The following is a 20,971-nucleotide window of genomic DNA, read 5'->3' as shown; positions in this document are numbered from 1 at the left end:
GGTTATTATTTATACTACATATCTGTATCAGAGAATTAATTTCATCTAAAAAAAAGAGTCGGTTTTTAATGTCTATAGAAGCTTGACCTAAGAGTCTACTTGTTCAAAGATACTTTAAACCCAAAAAACCCTTTTGGTTAAAAAAAGGATAATAGTGTAATATCTCCCATATTGTTAGAGCATAAATTGCAGGCATGCTTTTTACGAGCAATAGATTGCTTCTACCAAAATAAATAATTCCATTTATACAATTAATCAAATTTTGAAACAAATTTATTTCAAAAAATTAAAAAGAAAAACAAAAAACAATTTGCATATAACTATCGACCTAGCTACAATTATACAATTTTTTTTGTTTGTTGCTTTTTTACTAGCAAAAATTGTTATCATTATTATGTCATCTTACAACAGAGTTGTATCCAATTCATTTTAACATGTATGTCCGATAAATGTTCTCAAATCTTTTGTTTTTTTAATGGCCCTATAATCATTTTTTTAAAACCAATTTCAGGTTACTTAATGGTCATTCATCTTCTGTGATAGGTACTGGCATTGCGTTAAAAAATTTGAGTTAGAATGCATATAAATCGCAAAATAGGCTAAAGACTCTTTAAGTATATTTGGTTAAGAAAGCCTAAAGTGCTTCCAGAAGACTAATTCAAATTATTAAGATGCAAAATATCTTTCATTAAGTTGTCATCTATTTCAAGCTTTAATTTTTACAAGTTCTTGACCTTTTAATGAGATAAATGAGAATCTTAAGGAAACAGTTTTTACAATCCCAATTTAAAATTTTTTGAATGTAATGACAAAGCTCAATGTTAAAGATATTCACTTCAAGCTTATGTTAAGAGAACTCATGGAAAAAAACTGCATATCCAGATTCATTGCTATTTTGCTACCATCACTTGCTTTGCAAAAAATTATGTTTCATTGTCAAGATGAGCAATCTGCTCATCATGGTTCGATGTTTTGGTTGAAGCAATAGCTTTAGAGCAGCAATAGTTTCCTGTGGTGGTTTTGCAATTATTTTTAAGCTGCAATCTGAACTGAATGTCTGGTCCCATCTTCCATCTAGCAGGACTGCAGCCGGAAACTAAAGAATCTTAGGTTTTTATTTATTTATTACAACAATCAATGAAACTTATGCATAAAAAGTTTAATATTGATGAAGGAAAACAACACCAGGTTTACATATGCAAACGGTTGACATTGCTTCAGCCAAAACAATATCATAAAAATACTTTTAAAAGAGTTTACTGTAGGTACATCAATTACATCATGTGCTAATTTATTCCAACAGTTTGCAACAGGGTTTTTAAAAAAGTGCCAATGTTCTAGCTAATCTTTGATTAGTTGGGCTTTAAACTGGTCGTTTTTTTTAAATTATAAGCTGAGTTTGATGAGAAAGCGTTAACAGACCAACATTTTTTAACTTCTTCAACAACGGTTCTTTGTGACAAGACCTGATGGTTATAGTATAGATTTAAATAATTTGTTTCTTAATTTATTAAAGAAATATATTATTTTATACTATGATTATTTGGTAATATAAACAAAGCAAGTTAATTGCTATGCACATCACCAAGTAAAATTATTTTATGTCTCATCAATAAAAAAAGTATTTAATGAAAATTTGGCACCTTCGAAGCATTGGCTCCTGGATGAAAATCACCTATTGCACCCGCCTTCTGCCAGGGCTATATATATATATATATATATATATATATATATATATATATATATATATATATATATATATATATATATATATATACCTAGCAATATATATATATATATAGGAACCTAGCAACAGCTCTCTCTCTCTTTATATATATATATATATATATATATATATATATATATATATATATATATATATATATATATATATATATATATATATATATATATATATATATATATATATATATATATATATATATATATATATATATATATATATATATATATATATATATATATATACATTTATATATATATATATATATATATATATATATATATATATATATATATATATATATATATATATATATATATATATATATTAGCGAGTACAAAAATTAGAATGGACTAAAGTATTTTGCTCACCTTTTTATATCAAAAAAAAAAGAACGATTTTTTCTTTTGTTGTAATAAACGTTTAGTAAACAAAACTGTAATATAAATAATCTGTCTACCAAAACTTTTGTCTAAAGCCCATATCTTAGGTTATTTTAGGTGATTTAATAAGCAACATTTTATGCAAATCTATAGAGTAAGCAGCATAATATTACTGCAGTAAATCTATATTAGGTTGGTAAATTTTTTTTTGTTAGTGCCTGTTTTTTAAATGCGTCACTTTGATTGTGTTCTATATCTTAAAATAACAAAAAATTTCAAAAAAAGAAAAGCGTTTCTACAAACCTTTTGATTTAAATAAAACCACCACAAAAAAGAAAAATACACAAATTTAAAAACTGAAAAAACAAAATTCACAAACCTACTTACGAAATATCAATTTTCTTTTTATAAAGGAAGGGAGACTATTGGAGTTTTTTCATTTTTCCTTCTATTGGCATATTTAATGCATAATGGATTGATATTGTTTAATTATTAATGCAAAAATAAATGGTTGGTTTAAATTCTCATTTTTTAATAGTATTTTTAAACGATAAAAACAAGTAAAATGCAACTTTTTATTGCTAAAAGGATATAATCGTCTCGTTTTAGATATTTTTGTAATTCGCGTGTTCAGATATGGAACAAATTATAAGTAAACAACTAAAAAAAATATTTAGTTTTAACATTGTTACTCGGTTGACGGTAACCTATGAATAGTTCACTATAGCAACGAGCTCTAAAGCTTTGTAAATTATTCAAGTTTACTTTCGTTGCTTAGCGCGTAATGCGCGTAATGCGTAATTAACGCGTTATTACTTTATTAGTTTGCATTTATTAACAGACACAAGTTCAAAATAAATAAAGATTTTTTACATTAAAAGTAATATGAACAAAAAACATAATTCATAAAGCGTTAGCAACATAGCACGTTAAACTGAGTTAGCAGAACAGCAAAGCAGCTGTGCCACAGTGGTTAAAGTGCTGGATTTCTGATCTAAAAATGTTAAATTCAAAAATTAAATCAGATTAGCGAAATGAAGCAAAATTAATATTTACTTAAAAGTGCTTAATATAATGTAATAAAGTTATATTTACAGAAAAGACACCTCTGCTGACTGTTATATGTAAAGCTACAAAAAATAAAACAGTGTACTACAAAAGATAAAATAGAATAAAAAAGTTATAAAATTAATAATAAAAAAAAAGGGTTCGTGATGGACAAGACTTAACACAGTTTTTTGCGAGTTCCCCTAGACTACATAACTAAAAATTTATTTTTTTATATGCATATATATTTTTTGTATTATCCTGTTTTCTTAAAATATAAATTATAATACTGTTTTATCTTATATATTTTATTATTGTATAAATTATATTAGAATTATATTAGTATTTTGAATGTATTTGTTATAAAGTAGTTAAAACTTGCAAAAACTATGTAGTTGTAAAAATAAATGGACAAAAAAAAATTGTATAATATTAAACTAAATTCAGCTGCTAGAAGAACCTATCGAATTTTATGTAACCTATCAATAGTTTCAAATACTTTTAAAAAAAATAGAGTTATAAACACATATCTTTCAGACTCGTTATTAGCACGACAGCGATGAATGTAAAGATCTAAAACAGAGTAAAGGTTTCTGTAATAGAGGAAAGGCCTATTCAGATAATAAGGTTTTAAATGTAATTGGATACTGTGGACCAAACATAAAGAATAGAAAGAAAATGTTTTTAGCAAAAAGAAAAAGCTTAATAGGACCAATGTAACTAATCATAAAGGTTTTTGTCTAGTTTGAGAGACATGTCGCTAAAGCTACTATATCCGATTTAATAACAATAACAGCTTTGCTGTGTCATGCCAACTAATTCAGCTACTGATGAAACAAATGCCCCATTGAAAAAATGACAGCGTTATAATAATGATAAAAAATAAACATTTTTTTTTCTCTTGAATCTTCATATATTTTAGATAACGAATAACTATTTTTATGGATCAAAGTAAAAAACTTTCAAAAACTTAGACTACCATATAAAAATATTCCTATTATTACATTAACATTATCAATACTTTCATCCATTATAAATCAAGATCAAGGTTATGGAAGCATGGTCAACCACACCTGCAAAGTTCTTCTCATCAATTACACCTGCAAAATTGTAATTTGTATATAACCAATACCTTCCTCGCTGTCTGACTTACTTCTGTCTACTGATGGCCTATACCACTTAGTTAGAATGAGAGCAGATAGCTTGGGCCTGTGCAGCACTAGAAAATTAAACAAAGGAATGTCTGGATAAAAATTGAAGGCATAATTGTGGCTAAGCAAGATTTTGTGGGATCTAAAATGCAGAAGTTTCAGTTGCTCGCGTGTTCCGTCGGTTTGTACCAAATTTGCGGGCTAGCAACTTTATTAATCCTTTTTTCCCCTGAAATTTCACGCATCATATAATACCGGATATAATATTAACATATAGCGTATTTTTTTCACAGTGCACCAATAAATGAAAACATTGATAACTGCAATATCTTAAAATAAACTACATATATCTAAAGCATTGAAATTTTACAAAGTAAAGAGAAAAATTATTAAACTTACTTTTGAGTTTTTGTCAATATTCGCGGTGAGCCGACGTATCCCGTGTAGGCCTCACACATTTTACGACATGCTTTCGCGGAATACTTTTTTGATCCTGTCTTTATAAATTTTTTAAACACTTGGCGAAATTCTAATCTCGATGAAAATAACCTCTTGATGCTATTCAAATTATATAATTATTTTTCAAATATAATTTGTAATTCCTTTACTCGCCAATAACACAAACTGAAATATTGGTTTTTGGTCACCTGTTTTTTTATACATGCATGGAGTACTTTTTGACGTTCTAGAAGTTTTTTGAAAGTTAAAAAGCTATAAATTATTCTGGAAAATTTTTGGATTTTCTGGACAGTTTTAGCAGTTTAGCATTCTAGAAGAATGCTCATTATTCAATGCGAATCGAGAACTTTTTCGAAAACACTTAAATTTCACAATATATCATAATATAGTTGTTTCGGTCAAAAGTTTTGCGGAACAATACTTCCTTTTTTTTTTCTTTTTTTGTTTTAGCAAAACAGGTAAGGAAAACTTCGAAACAAAAAAAAAATTGTTACATTGTAGTTCATAAAGATTGTACTTTGAAATATAATATGAGTTGGAAAATTAAGAAAAAATCTGAATAAGATAGAGAGTCAACCTAACGTTCAATTCAAAAAATATTGCATATATAGTACTGAGGAAACCAAACTTAATTAAACGATAAAATGGAAAAAGAAAATAAACTAATTCTTTTTAAGAAACTTGAAAACTAATTGTGAGTGCGGTATAGTAACCGCGGTGTTGTATAGTAATTCTTTTAAAGAAAGAAACCACCGTTTAACAAATAACATGGTAAAAGAATAAAAGTTGCTTCAATCCATTTAACTTTTTAACATTTAACTTTTTAACATTTGTAAAATTTAACTTTTTAACATTTGAATACTACATATAAATTTTTGATAATTAAAGACTACATATAATCAATTTTTATTTCACCGTGCTGTTACATTTGGGCTTGTTATTATTAAGACAAGACCTTCAACTAGATTGCAAATGTTGTTTAAATTGCTCTAAATGCAAATTTTAGGCCTCTAATCTACAGTCAGTTGCATTTGTATAAGATTAAAAGGTTGCACCTTTTAATCTTATACAAATGAGCTATTATCAATAGTTTCAGTTTTACAACTCGCCATTTTTCAAAGTCCTTTCACTGTAACTGTTTCGTCGTGCTCAAAAGACTTTTATTCATTTAACTTTTTCCCTTTAACGTTGTTGCTTTCTATTTAATTCTATTCAAAACTTTTAAATTATCCTGATAATTCCATCCCTAAACAGTGGTTGTTTCCATCCTTGATGGTAGAAAATTCAATAAAATAATTTAAATAATATATATATAAGTATAGATAAAATATTTTAACAATTTTTTGTATTCGACTAATCTATAATATAAACACTCATGTCATTAATTCCCAGATTCCGTAACGCTGTAAAGTGTATACTGTCGCATATATATATATATATATATATATATATATATATATATATATATATATATATATATATATATATATATATATATATATATATATATATATATATATATATATATATATATATATATATATATATATATATATATATACATATATATATGTCAAGGTTCGTGTTTCGGAGTTATAGAGTTGAGAGAGGGTTTTAACCACAAGTAGCCTCCTCATCTGTAGTGGCCTTCTCGTCCTTGGGGAATTATAATATATATATATATATATATATATATATATATATATATATATATATATATATATATATATATATACATATATATATGTATATATACAGTATCGGACAAAACGAGTGCAACCAAATAATGCTAATTTAGTTTCTTTATATAAAAGTGCAGCATTTTTTCAATTTAGAGAAATAACTATGTAACTGTTTAGAGACAAAGTTCTTCAAGTTTCATTCATCACAAAGTTCATTATTTGTGCACGAAAATTAATAAATTAATCAAAAGTATTAAAAAAAGTTGGTTTCCTTCTGGACAAAACAAGTGCAACTCGACAAAATGTTGACCAAGCTGTACTTCGCTATCAATATTTCGTGGCGAATCCTTTGTTGTCAATCACAGCCTTGCATCTTCTAGGTATAGATTCGATCAGGTAATCAATGAAACTTTGTGGAATCGCTGCCCAGGCCTTTTGGATTTGTTCAAACAGTTGATCCTTATTATGAACACCTTTACGATTAATTCTGCGGTTGACGATATCCCACAGGTTCTCGATAGGGTTGAGATCTGGAGATCGAGGCGGCCAATCCATCACTGATAGGTGGTTGTCTTGAAACGACTGCTTGACTACTTTTGCAGTGTGTTTCGGATCGCTGTCGTGCTGAAAAACCCATTTTATTGGCATATTCCATTCAGCATGAGGTAACATAACATCTTTCAGGATATTTTTATACATGAAACGGTCCATTGTTCCATCGTTTCGATGTATTGGACCTAAACCGTTAGCAGAAAAACACCCCCAGTCGATGTACACGGCAAATGCCATCGCTCCCAATGATGTTGAACTTCGATTCATCACTGAACAGGAAAGTTCGCCATTGAGATGTAGCAATCAGGAGTCTTTTATAATCACGCTTCTCAAGGCTTACCGTCTTATATTTACCTTGTGATGATACAATAATGCTCAGTGGAACACAACGTCTTGGTTGGATGTGGACTGTATTGATGTAATGAAACACTTGTTGTATTTCACTTCTTGTATTGATGTTCTTCGATAAAAAACTTTGATAAAACTCACTTCGATAAACTGTCTTTATAATACTGACTGATTGACTTCCATATACTGACTGAATTACATGTCGATTTACATGTCTCTTATATAGTAAAATAAACCTGTGTGAACCTGTTCTGGAAGATTCTAGATGCTTCTTTTCGATGCTTCTGGAAGCTTCTGGATGCGTCTGGATGCTTCTGAATGTTTCTGGATATTTCTGGATGCTACTGGATGCTTCCAGATGCTTCTTCTAGAAACTTCTGGAAGCTTCTGCATGCTTTTGGAAACTTCTGGATACTTCCTTTAATTATTAAAAAACATGACGTTGACACGGACCAGACTTAAGAAAATGAAACAAACCAAAAAAGTTGCACTTGTTTTGTCCGCTGCAAAATGGCACTTGTCAACGAAATTCTGCCTGTTTGCTGTCACCTGTCAGCTGATTGCTCATGTCATGGCATGCTATGACTCCAGACTCCTGAACTGTTTGCTGTGGTAGTATAGTTCGTTTCGTTTTTAAGATATGTAAAATTAGGAACACTTTTTAGCATTGTTCGATGTTGGTTGCAAATATTTTGTCCAATACTGTATATATATATATATATATATATATATATACATATATATATATATATATATATATATATATATATATATATATATATATATATATATATATATATATATATATATATATATTTATATATATATATATATATATATATATATATATATATATATATATATATATATATATATATATATACATATATACACGAGGGTGGTCTGAAAAGTTTCCGACCTCGACTTGAAGATGGCAGCACTAATAAATAAAAACAAATGAATTTTGTTTGTTCATATGTTGATACCAAATGTTGTTCACCAAAGTTTCAGCCATTTTGAACGCGCAGTTGTTATATAACAGTCGTTTGAGTGAGTTGATGTGAGTAGTTTTGTGAAAATGGACAAAATTGAGTAATAAGCTGTCATTAAATATTTGTTTTTGAAAGGCAATATGTCTACGCAAATCAAAGATGAGATGGATTCTGTGTATGGGGACTCTGCACCATCATTTAACACAGTGAAATTTTGGGCAGCTGAATTCAAACGTGGCCTTCAGTGTTCGGGAGACGATGAACGTTCAGGACGTCCAAAAACTGCAACTACCGATGAAAACATTGCCAAATTTCACCAAATGGTGCTAGACAATTGCCAAATTAAAGTGAGAGAGATAGCAGGTTATAAACATATCAAAAGAACGTATTTGTCATATATTGCATGAAAATTTAGAAATGACAAGCTGACGCGCGTTGGGTGCCGCGTTTGCTCACGTTCAAAAACGTGTTTGAATGAACATTTCTAACGCTCTGTTGGCGCTGTTTAGGCGCAATAAATCCGAGTTTTGGAGACGATTAATTACTGTAGATGAAACTTGGATACACCAATATACTTCCGAAACAAAAATACAGTCCAAACAGTAGGTTGCAAACGGGGAACTGACACCAAAAAAAGCAAAAACTGTTTTTCCGGCTGGAAAAGTGATGGCAACTGTTTTTTGGGATAGTTGTAGAGTTATTTTAATCGATTATCTTCAAAAAGGAAAAACCATTATAGGAGCATACTACGCATCATTGCTTGACAAGCTAAAGAAACAACTTGCGGAAAAACGGCCACATTTGCAGAAAAAGAAAACCCCACACCTCAGCGGTTGCCATGGCGAAAATCCACGAATTACGGTTTGAACTGCTTGACCATCCGCCTAACTCACCAGATCTGGCCCCAAGCAACTTATTTTCGTTCCCTCATTTAAAAATTGCGCTCGAAGGTCAAAGATTTTTGTCAAATAAAGAGGCAGTTACCTTTGTGAAGAATTATTTTGTAGAGAAAATCGCCGAGTACTATTTGGACGGGTTACAGAGATGGGAGCATCGCTGGGAAAAGTATGTAGAGTTACAAGGAGATTATGTTGAAAAATAAAAATAAAATTTCGAAAAAATGTCTTTTATCTTTGCTAGGTCGGAAACTTTTCAAACCACCCACGTATATATATATATATATATATATATATATATATATTATATATATATATATATATATATATATATATATATATATATATATATATATATATATTAGGGTGCATCAAACGCCCCAAGGTTTTTAAATATCCTTGTACCCATTGTAAAAGGTTTTTCATGTTTAAGTTTGAAATAAATTATGTTAATTTAGTTTAATAATACAATATCTTTGATTATTATATCCTTGCTGTCTGCATTTGATTGAATTAAGTATTTTTTGACTTCCTTATGAGAGAAAAATCTGGAATTTTTTTCTGTTACTTTGAATATATCAGTTGGTAAGCAACTACCTTTTTTAATTGTATAATAAAATTTTTACATATTTACTAATTTTTATCATTTTTCATAGCATGAGTGATAATAGCATTAAATAACTTCTCATTATTATTTACCAACTTACTTTTAATGGCTAATGGTTGTGGTTTTTTTACCTTCAAATAACACTACTTACCTTAACTGTAACTTACCTATTTTCTCAGTAGTATGACCTGTAATTGCATCTCCTTCCAATTCACAATCAAAAGGTACAAGAAAGTCCCTTGCAATATTAGGTTTGGGTGAAACTATTTTGCCTGAAGATGCAGTGATCACTGGTGCCCGCCTTCCAACCAGACGTCAATTACTCCGTTGCATGATGTACCACACAAATGTTCCAAATAAAATCACTAATGTCAACCGTTCTCAATGGGAAGCAGCAAGACTAGTATTGAACCAACTAGTGGTATTTTATGGCGAAGCAAATATACCGATGATTTTAGAACTCAAAGCTTGTGAACGCATCATACAACTGCTAAAGGAAAATGTTAAACTCAGAGCGATACCAAAGAAACGCTGGTCAAATGCATCAGTTGTAAGCAGGATAAATGCTATGGATGCTTCACTATGTGAAACTTTTCCACTCTGGCCAGCTGATGTAGAAAAGCTTATTTTGCGAATGCTGAAGATATGGCATTTCTCCACTCCATGAAAACTAATAGAACTGCAACTTTTGGATCAAAAGCATATTGGATAAAAAGATTCAACAAAGTAATGTGTGAAAGCAATTGGGACAGAGAAGAGCTGTTAAAGAGAAGCAACGAGCAGATAAAGATGGAGAAGAAACAACCTCGAATATTATTAGATACATATATTAGCGATGAAGGTGAATGTGACATGAGTTTTGATTTCTCACACACTGGGACATCTGCATTTATTTCTCATTATATATTGAAACGTCCTAGATTTGTTGCTTTAGGAACACGCTTGAATATGTCTGCAGCTCAATAAGCAACATTTACAGCAGCTTTGATTGAAGAGTCACAAGGCAACAGTTCTAATGTGTCTACTCCTTATGCTACTGCAGACAGATGCCGGAGAAATGTTGTTCAGCAATTGGAAAAAGACTATAAAGAACAATGGGTTGTACCAGACTTGGCAACTTTTCATTGAGATTCGAAATTGATGACTTCTTTAACTGATAAGAGCGCGTCTGAAGAACGGCTTTGTGTAGTAGTTGGAAATGCAGAAAATTTGAAGCTACTTGGCGTTCCAATATATCCATCTGGCGAAGAAAGCTCAGGCAACAAAATAGCAAATCTAACACTTGATCTGTTAAATTCCTAGCATTGTACAGAGTCAATTGTCAACATGACATTTGACACAACCGCCTCAAACACAAGCCACGTTTCTGCAGCATGTGTGACAATCCAACAAAGACTTGGTAAAGCCTTGCAATGGTCTGGCTGTCGCCATCATATTAAGAAAGTTGTGTCTTCACATGTATTTGAAGATCTTAAAATTGAGACTTCCAGATCACCTGATGTAATTCTTTTTTCAAAATTCCGAAAGAACTTTAGTTTTATAGACAAAACGTTTAAGAAATCGTTATAACACGCTTTGACTCGACGAAGTCGAGTCAAAGCGTGTTATAACGCTCTTTCGCAAACTTTTGCAATATGAAGCAGTAAATTCCAAAATTGCAAAGAGTGCCATACGTGCATTTCAGCGCCATTTGTGGTATCTAACTGCAGAAATGGTGCCTCTTGCTCTATTTAGCCATTTTACACCATGTGCTGAGAAACGTCTGCTAAGCGACCGGTTGCTTGAAATTCAACCGGCCGCACCTGTTACATCCCTGAGAGGACAGAGGGGCAGGTTTTGGAAAGCCACAGTTCCCTTCTAAAGAAGATATCACATTATTAACTAAACTGGCAGATTTTGTTCTATTAGATTCATGGTTTACGCACTGAAACTGCAGCCAAGCTTCCTTAATGAAGACGTTTTTCGCTGGCCTGAATCTGGAGCATATCAAGCTTCAATCACTAATATTCAAGCAATAAATGTCATTGATGACTGCGCAGAAAGAGGTATTAAGCTTAGCAGCGACGTTTTAATAGCTGCCAAGAATGAAGCAGTGTACCAAAACAAATTGCAAGTGATCGAAAAGAAAACCAAGCAAAAGTTTATACAAGCAACTAACTATGCACTGTAAACTATTACTACTGTATTTTAACTTTACTGACAATAAGTAAGCACTAAACAACTTAATAAAAATTAATAATATAATGTTTTCCAGCTGTTTTCTTGTTATAAATGTTAATCTATATACACAACTTTGCATCAACGGAAGATCATTATACATTGGACTTATACATTGACTTAGAAAACTGATATTTCACACAAAAGCTAAAAAATTATTTGGAAAAAAAATAATTTAGGTACAGTCAAAATTATTAATTTTTACAAAAACATGGGGCGTTTGATGTACCCTAATATATAAATATATTTTTAAAAATATATATGTATATATATATATATATATATATATATATATATATATATATATATATATATATATATATATATATATATATATATATATGTATATAAATATATATATATATATAAATATATCTATTTATATATATATATATATATATCTATATATATATATAATATATATATATATATATATATATGATCATTCTATATATATATATATATATATATATATATATATATATATATATATATATATATATATATATATATATATATATATATATATATATATATATATATATATATATATATATATATATATATATATATATATAGAACTCTTCCTGATGATCCAGCAATGGTGAAACTTCAAGTCGAAGATAAAAGTTAGATAAGTGTTTTTTACTAATTAATTATTGCTCTGTTCTTTAAGAACATTGAGCACTCTATTTGTAAAATACACTAACATAATTTACATATATATATATATATATATATATATACATATATATATATATATATATGTATAATATATATATAAATATATGTATTTATATATATATATATATGTATAATATATATATAAATATATATATTTATATATATATATATGATCATTCTATATATATATATATATATATATATATATATATATATATATATATATATATATATATATATATATGTATAATATATATATAAATATATATATTTATATATGTATATATGTATAATATATATATATATATAAATATATATTTATATATATATATATATGATCATTCTATATTTATATATATATATATATATATATATATATATATATATATATATATATGTATAATATATATATAATATATATATTTATATATATATATATATATATATATATATGTATAATATATATATAAATATATATATATATATATATATATATATATATATATATATATATATATGTATAATATATATATAAATATATATATTTATATATATATATATATATATGTATAATATATATATAAATATATATATTTATATATATATATATATGATCATTCTATATATATATATGTATATATATATATATATATATATATATATATATATATATATATATATATATATATATATATATATATGTATAATATATATATAAATTTATATATTTATATATATATATATGTATAATATATATATATAAATATATATTTATATATATATATATATGATCATTCTATATATATATATATATATATATATATATATATATATATATATATATATATATATATATATATATATATATATATATATATATATATATATATAAATATATATATATATATATATATATATATATATATATATATATATATATATATATATATGTTGAACGTCGTAATAGCATAAAATAAATAATTATTTTTAAAAATAACACGATGTTTTTTATTCTTGACAGGTTTCGTAAAATTTTATTTACATTTTCAAAAGATTATTTTACAATAACAAAAAACTCTGAAATATATATTAAAAAATAGAAGTCTTTACAGAGAAATATTAACGGACAAAAAATTATACATAATAAACCAATATATTTATTACAAAATAACTCGGTAAATAACCAATAAAAATAACCAACTGTCAAAAAAAAAATATATATATATATATAAATAAACTGACAGTAAAATTAAATAGATAAGTTTATAGTATAATGTAAAGCTTGTTTATTAAGTGAGGGACTTTCCCACTTAATGTGGAGGGCTTCTTTTATCTTTAATTTGTGTTTGTTTGGGGCATTATCCAAAATCTCAAAAGAATCACAGTTAGCCAAATTTTTGCAATTAAGAGATAAATTTAAGTGTTTAAATATATATAAATATACATATAATATATATATATATATGATCATTCTATATATACACATATATATATATATACATATATATATATATATATATATATATATATATATATATATATATATATATACATATACATATATATATATATATATCTATATATATATATATATATATATATATATATATATATATATATATATATAGTTCTCAAACTGTTTTCTATAGTCCTTTGGAAGCAAGAACAATTATTTTACTTCGCTTTTTTTTTAAATACTTTTCAATAATAAATTTATGATATGCTCAACGCTATATATATTGAATCGATAACATTTGATCAATTTAAAAATAAACTTTATAGTTCAGATTATTGCAAAAAATATTTGTAACATAACTTCAGATAGAATCTAAACCCTCACGTGACGTAGTTAATAAGTTGGTCATGTAGTAAATAAGTTGATCATGTTTACTTGCTCGCGATGAAATCTTGAAAAACTATTAATAAATTTATTTCGATTGCAATAAAGAGGTCGGTATGATGAGGAAATTAAAAATTAGCTAGTTTTATTTAGAATTTTTATGCATTGGTTTTACGTGCTTACTTGTTTTGCTAAACGTTTTTTTCTTTCTCATCTCCACCTCCAATGACGCTTACTCAAAGCTGATTAATCAATGTATATAATTGTAAACTATAATTTGTTAACAAAGATATGTTTGCTTCTTCCCATGTTTACAAAATACATAGGATTATCATAATTTCGGTGAACATTCCCAAAGTTCAACTAAGTTTTGATGGGAAACATATTTTTTCATGGGATTTTTTCAATAGATAAAAAACTTTGTTTTCTACAAGAATACGTAAAAAAAGAAAAATTTGTATGTTATATTTATTACTTAAAGTTAATTTTACAAGAAACTATATTTGAATATAATAATAATATGTATGAATCCGGATTCATATTAATTTTCATTGTTTGTTTTACATTGATGTGCTTTTTGCTGCTTACTTAGTATGTTTGCACTATCTGGGTAGTCTATGTACATTTTGTAGCCCTTTTTTATCTCGTATTTCATCAATTGCAGGAGTTTTTCCATTGTTTCAGTTTCAGTCAAAGCTTCTCATTAAATACTTACATTAGAAAGTAAAGGAAAAGCTTTGAAACGTTTCTTTAAGATTTGGGAGTATGCCTAATAAAAATATTAATTTGTTGCATTAATGTTTCATTGCAAATTTTCAACTATTTTTTATTGAAATGTTTTGTTACAATATTTAACTGATATACTTATTATTGGTATTATTGATGTAGATAATATTGATGATAAAAGCTGTGAAGTTGATGCTGATTGTAATGATAGCTCTGGTGCTGGATATTCAAATGTTTCTGTTATTCTCAATTTTGACAGGTCAATATTGGATTTATTGTAAGGAAATTTTTTTTATTTTGAAAGTTTGTTTTGAAAGCAAAACCCTATTTTTTTGAATGCATTGACTGCGTGTGTTTGGGTGAAGCACTTGCTACTTTTATTTAACTTTTTATAAAATTAGAAAATTAGTTTTATCAACATATTTGGACTTTGATAACTAATAATATGATTTTAATGCGTTTTTGCAGGTATATTTAACGCGACAATATACTTGAACGTCCAGTGGTTGTATATTATGATTTGTTTTGTGTAGTTTATTTTGCCGTTAAAGAATGTTTAAATTGCGTTTACGTATATAATTATATAAATTATAGCTGAAATTATAAATATCAAAATTATATAAATTATAAATATCAAAATTATATAAATTATAAATATCAAAATTATATAAATTATAAATATCAAAATTATATAAATTATAAATATCAAAATTATATAAATTATAAATATCAAAGTTATATAAATTATAAATATCAAAATTATATAAATTATAAAGATCAAAACTATATAAATTATAAATATCAAAATTAATAGCTGAAGCAAAAAGAAGGAATATTTTCCCTTCAATAATAATAAAGAATTTTATATTGTAGAATATAATTTTATATATTACTGAGCGAAGTACAGCGGCGTCGCTGATGTTGGTGTCACCCAGTGCGCACTCCCCTAGTGACACCACTACCAAATTAATTGAGGAAGCAAACATTTATAGTTTGCATCTTCTTATATAGGTGATTGTTATTTTATAAATTATTGACCGACTTAAAAGATTATCTTTTTTAATTTTTACTCTCACAATGATGTCATCAAACAAAATTATTTTTTACAGGTTTTGATAGAAGTAGTCTTGCACTGTTTTTATATTATGAAATTTCTTAATCTTTTTTGTTCAAATAAATTCTAAATAAAAGTGATTGATTTAAAAAAGTGAAAATATGTTAACTTATTCTATTGTTGTTAATCTATAATATATCGTGTTTACGTGTTATACTTTAACGCGTAGAGTTTAACAATAAAACTATAACGCGTATAGTTAAACTATTGAACTAAAAGTGATATATTTTAACACGTATAGTTAAACGCGTTTAAAATCTTTATGTTCTGTTTATAACTGGCAATATGAGAATGTAAACGGGACTTGGTGATAAATTAGTGTATGTCTTTTGCTTGCTTCAACTATCTCTTACTTATTTGCACTTTTTTCAGAAATGCATTTAATGGTTCCCCTGCATACCTAGTGGGCACTTCAATGTGGGGACAGCGTTAAATAACGTTGTTATTTAGGTTGTAATAAAGGATCGTCCATAAAGTACGTACGCCAAAAATTAAGAAAAGTGACCCCCTCCTTCCATCTGTTGCCATGCGTACTTTCAAGCGCCCCCCCCCTCCTCCTTTTTTTTTATATTAAAAAAATTTTAATTTAGAAAAATTTGTATAAATTAGGAAACATTTTTTAAATAAAAGCGTGCGTTTTTTAAAGTTGACTTGCTCTCGGGTGTAAAAAGTGACTAATGTATTTTTAACTCTAGTAATTTCGCCAAGGGTTCAGTTTTTTTTTCGTAAGGCTCACATTTTTCGTTATACATATCCCCCTATCCATTACTTTATTGAACGCTTTTTGCAGATTCCTCCTCCACTTAAATATTTTATACGACCCTAAAGCTCTTGGTTTCGGCTACGGATCTCAACTTTAATGACACATTTAAAAAAATATTTATTTACTCGCAGAACAGTGTGTATGGCTAAGAGATTAATGCGAGCAACTACATGTCAGAAACCGGAGATCGCATCTCAGACAAGTTGTTACTTACTTTTTATTTTTAAAAGTCATAATTTAGATAAATTAACATTTTACTACGAGTTTTACAGAAAAAACACGATAAACAATTATGATTTACGATAAACAATAATAATTTACTTTTTATTTTTTAAAGTTATAATTTACTTTTTATTTTTGAAAGTTTGTTGAATCAAATAAAAATAAACTTTACTTTGGCCAAACGTTTTTTTAGGCATTCCTTTATATAAGTTTATAAAAAATGAGTCTTAAATGGGTAATATTGAAAACAATGCCTGAAACCCAGAGCCGGAGCTATCCCACACAATTGGGGGAGCCTCATAAATTTAGGAGTTTTTTTGCAAATTTAAAGAATCTTTTTTTTTTGGCAAAACCTTGCAGAAAAATTTTTTAAGATTTAGGGCCCTAATGACAAGTTGTTTTTTTTTTTTGGGGGGAGGGGGGGGGAGGGGAGGGTTTATGGGGGAAAGGGGGCCTCCGACCATTAACCATGGCACTGCTAAAACATGTTTTTTGCGGACTCATAAAAGGGTTGTCTAAAATACAAGTTCGCATTAATGAGGGCCAAAATATAAGGATTTGCATGGATCTGCATTGAGGGACACTATACCCTCAACTCCTCTAAACCATACATCCTTTTATGTTGGGAAACTAGGAGTTAATCAAAATTATTTAGTTATTAACAAGTACTTCTTAATTTTTTTAATTTGTGTGTACGTACTTTTAAATTAAGCCTTCTCGCCCCTCCCCCTCCTTCTTCCCCATACGCTTTTGTACGCTATTTGAAAACCCCTCTCCGCTTTTAGCGTACGTACATTATGGATGACCCCTAACGTTAGATTAGCGTTGGAAATGAAAAAGACGGATAACGTCAGGATTTCTCGGGCTTGATTTTCTAACGTTATTAAGTTAGATTTTCTAATGATATTGAACAACAGCCAAAGTTGTTATTTTGATGTAAAAGCAACGTTTTTTTTCTGTAAAATTCTAGTAATCGGGGTACGAACCCCGATCTCACTCTGCACAATACATCGCACTTACCAATACGCTACACAACTATACTGATTTAGGAAATATTTAGTAATATATACTAATATTTTATAAAAAAAATTTAAATATGATAAAATTCACTTTGTTTTGGTTAAAAGTTAAAACAATAAATTATAATTTGATGTAATATTTATTTTTCAAAAATTAAATATTCAAAAATATTGATACTTCAAGAAGAATTTTTCTCGTCAAAAAAAAGGTAGAACATTCATTTAGAATAATGTAAATAAAGCTATTATAACGTTGTAACTTCGATGAAAAATTACGTTAGTGTAGCCAACGTTATTAGAACATTGTAATTCTGATGAAAAATAATGTTAGTGTAACCAACCCTATCATATCGTTAGATTTAGTTGGTCGATGTCGCCCAATATAACCTAACATAAATCCAACGTTGGATCGACGTAGTGTAGCCATTGGGTAATCAATACAATCTATTCTGACAGATTTTGCATGGAAATTGCCTTAGTCCTATGTTATTTTGCTCTGAGGTTTTGCAGCGTTTTGGAAAAAACACATAATCAAAACAGAACAATTTATTTTAAATTTAATATTTCAATCGTTATATTTTACCGTTTCTTAGTACGTTCACGTTAGACTTTAAGTGTTTAACTCTTTAATCATTAAACTTTACAAAACATTTACACCGAAGTTGATACATGTTTTACGCTGTTTGTCTAGTACTAAATAACTATGTTTGTATAGTCTCTTTCATATTTGGTTCGGTAAAGCTATTTGGGCTTTGTTGCATAGGACTTTCCCGTTAGCAATACCCTTAAAAATGAAGATTTAAAACTAATTTTTTTACTTTAGAATTTCTAACTAAGATGTGAATAGACCAAGAAATCATGCCATGCCAATAGACCAAGAAATCATATGTACAACCTATAACTAAAAAACCACTAAAAGCTGCACCCAAAAAAAAGTGCAAAAGAGGTACTTAATCCTAAAGTACCTCTTTTGCATTATAAAGACAACTCATTTTTTTCAGAGCTCCAGAAAATTTATAAAAAATTGATTCTAGTCCTAAATGTTAGGGAGACTAGGAAGCGGCTGATAAGCGAGACATAGTTTATCAAGGGTTTTGAGATATCTGCAACAATAATCGACTTAATCTTTTGATATAATAAACTAGAGTTACTTTAACTAATGCAATATGCAGCTTTCTGTGGATTAACTAATTCTTTTCCAAATTGCTATATTGGCGAATGCAAGTCTTCATTAATGAACAAACCATACAAAGTAAAAGTGAATAGCATGAACCTGGATATAATTTTGACCATAAGCTATCTATCCTTTATTATACAGTTAATAAAGTACTTCTTATACATTAGCAATAAAAAAAGACCTGAAGATCTAGCAGCATGTTAAAAGCAGTTGCCGAGAATACGCACTTGTTGCCGAGGAAAAGCTTTTAAGGAGAAGTTTTAATTTCCTCCGCAACTTTTTTTTTAACAAAGAGAATAATTTTAATTTAAAAAATATAATTTATTATAATGTTTTTCAAAAATTAAAGAGCATTATTGTTGTATAGTTCGGAAATTCAACTTAAAATCAGTCCTTACAATTTTTACTACAGTTTACTACATTAATATTTGCACAATTACTTTTCTTAGAGAGAAGAACTCTACATCGGAATAACAGCATCAAAAAAGTGCATTCAGAGGACTAAACGTGGTAGAGGAATTTTTTGACTAAACACCTTGTAATGCACCATCAAAACTTAGCAAAATTTATTGATAAATATTTCATTTTTAAAGCAACACAAATAAATAAGTTAAAACTGTTTATACCTAACTTTGTGTACATAACGATGCAGCAACTTTGTACATAGTTTTTGTTTAAAAATTATTCTAAAAACAAAAATAATTAAAAAATTCGGATCACAACAACAACAAAAAAAGTCAACAAAAATAAAACTTATTGTACTGTTCAATGAATAAATAAGTATAAAGTTTCAATAAAAATTTTTCTTTAACATAAATTAATTCATCTTTTAAAAGCTATTTTAACTAACAGTTAAATTTGAACTATTATGATGTAGCTTAACATTTTAATATTTATGATGTAGCTTACCTTTGTGTGGCGTATGGAAATTCTTGGATTTCTTTTTATTTAATTAAATAATATAAAAAAAAGTAAGGAGGACTGAGTTTCCGCAAAAAAAGCGAAGCAAGTTTTTTATAAGATTAATAATTCTTTAGTGTTAAACCATAAATAATAAATGAAACTTTACAGCATTATGAAATCAATTTTGTTTTTTAAATTTTAGCATTGGATTATATATATATAGCAAATTTAATAACTCATTTAGCGTTACTTTCTATTAGCTAAACAATGTTGATTGTGTTTTCTTTTGAATGTAGTTTTTTTTTCCTTTTGGTCTATTAAAAAAGTAAATATAATAAATTACATTGTTTTTTAAAAAATTACCTACAAAAGCTATAAAAATAACTTTCAAATTTTTAATTTAAAGTGAACAAACTGTTCCTAATTTTAACTTATGTTCTGGTAA

The 20,971-nt window shown here is 27.5% G+C and overlaps 1 protein-coding gene across 5 annotated transcripts in view; it reads right to left on the bottom strand.

Moving 5' to 3' along the window:
* The window catches only part of LOC100198291 (polycystin-2), a 58,500-nt gene extending 38,129 nt beyond the window's left edge, over nt 1-20,371 (bottom strand). Inside the window, exon 1 of one of the 5 annotated variants that reach the window (XM_065813945.1) lies at nt 20,250-20,371. The gene's annotated coding sequence lies outside the window, so the exon portion shown is untranslated. Of the gene's footprint in view, nt 1-2,430; nt 2,848-20,249 lie in introns of those variants that run through there. The other 4 variants (XM_065813944.1, XM_065813943.1, XM_065813946.1 and 1 more) reach the window with 4 other exon arrangements.
* Nucleotides 20,372-20,971: the final 600 nt, after the last annotated feature.

The sequence above is a fragment of the Hydra vulgaris genome, chromosome 12 (genome assembly GCF_038396675.1).
Source record: "Hydra vulgaris chromosome 12, alternate assembly HydraT2T_AEP".
NCBI classification, from domain to species: domain Eukaryota; kingdom Metazoa; phylum Cnidaria; class Hydrozoa; order Anthoathecata; family Hydridae; genus Hydra; species Hydra vulgaris.
Note: the sequence above shows the minus strand (reverse complement) of the source record. Positions and strands in the feature narration are given on the sequence as shown.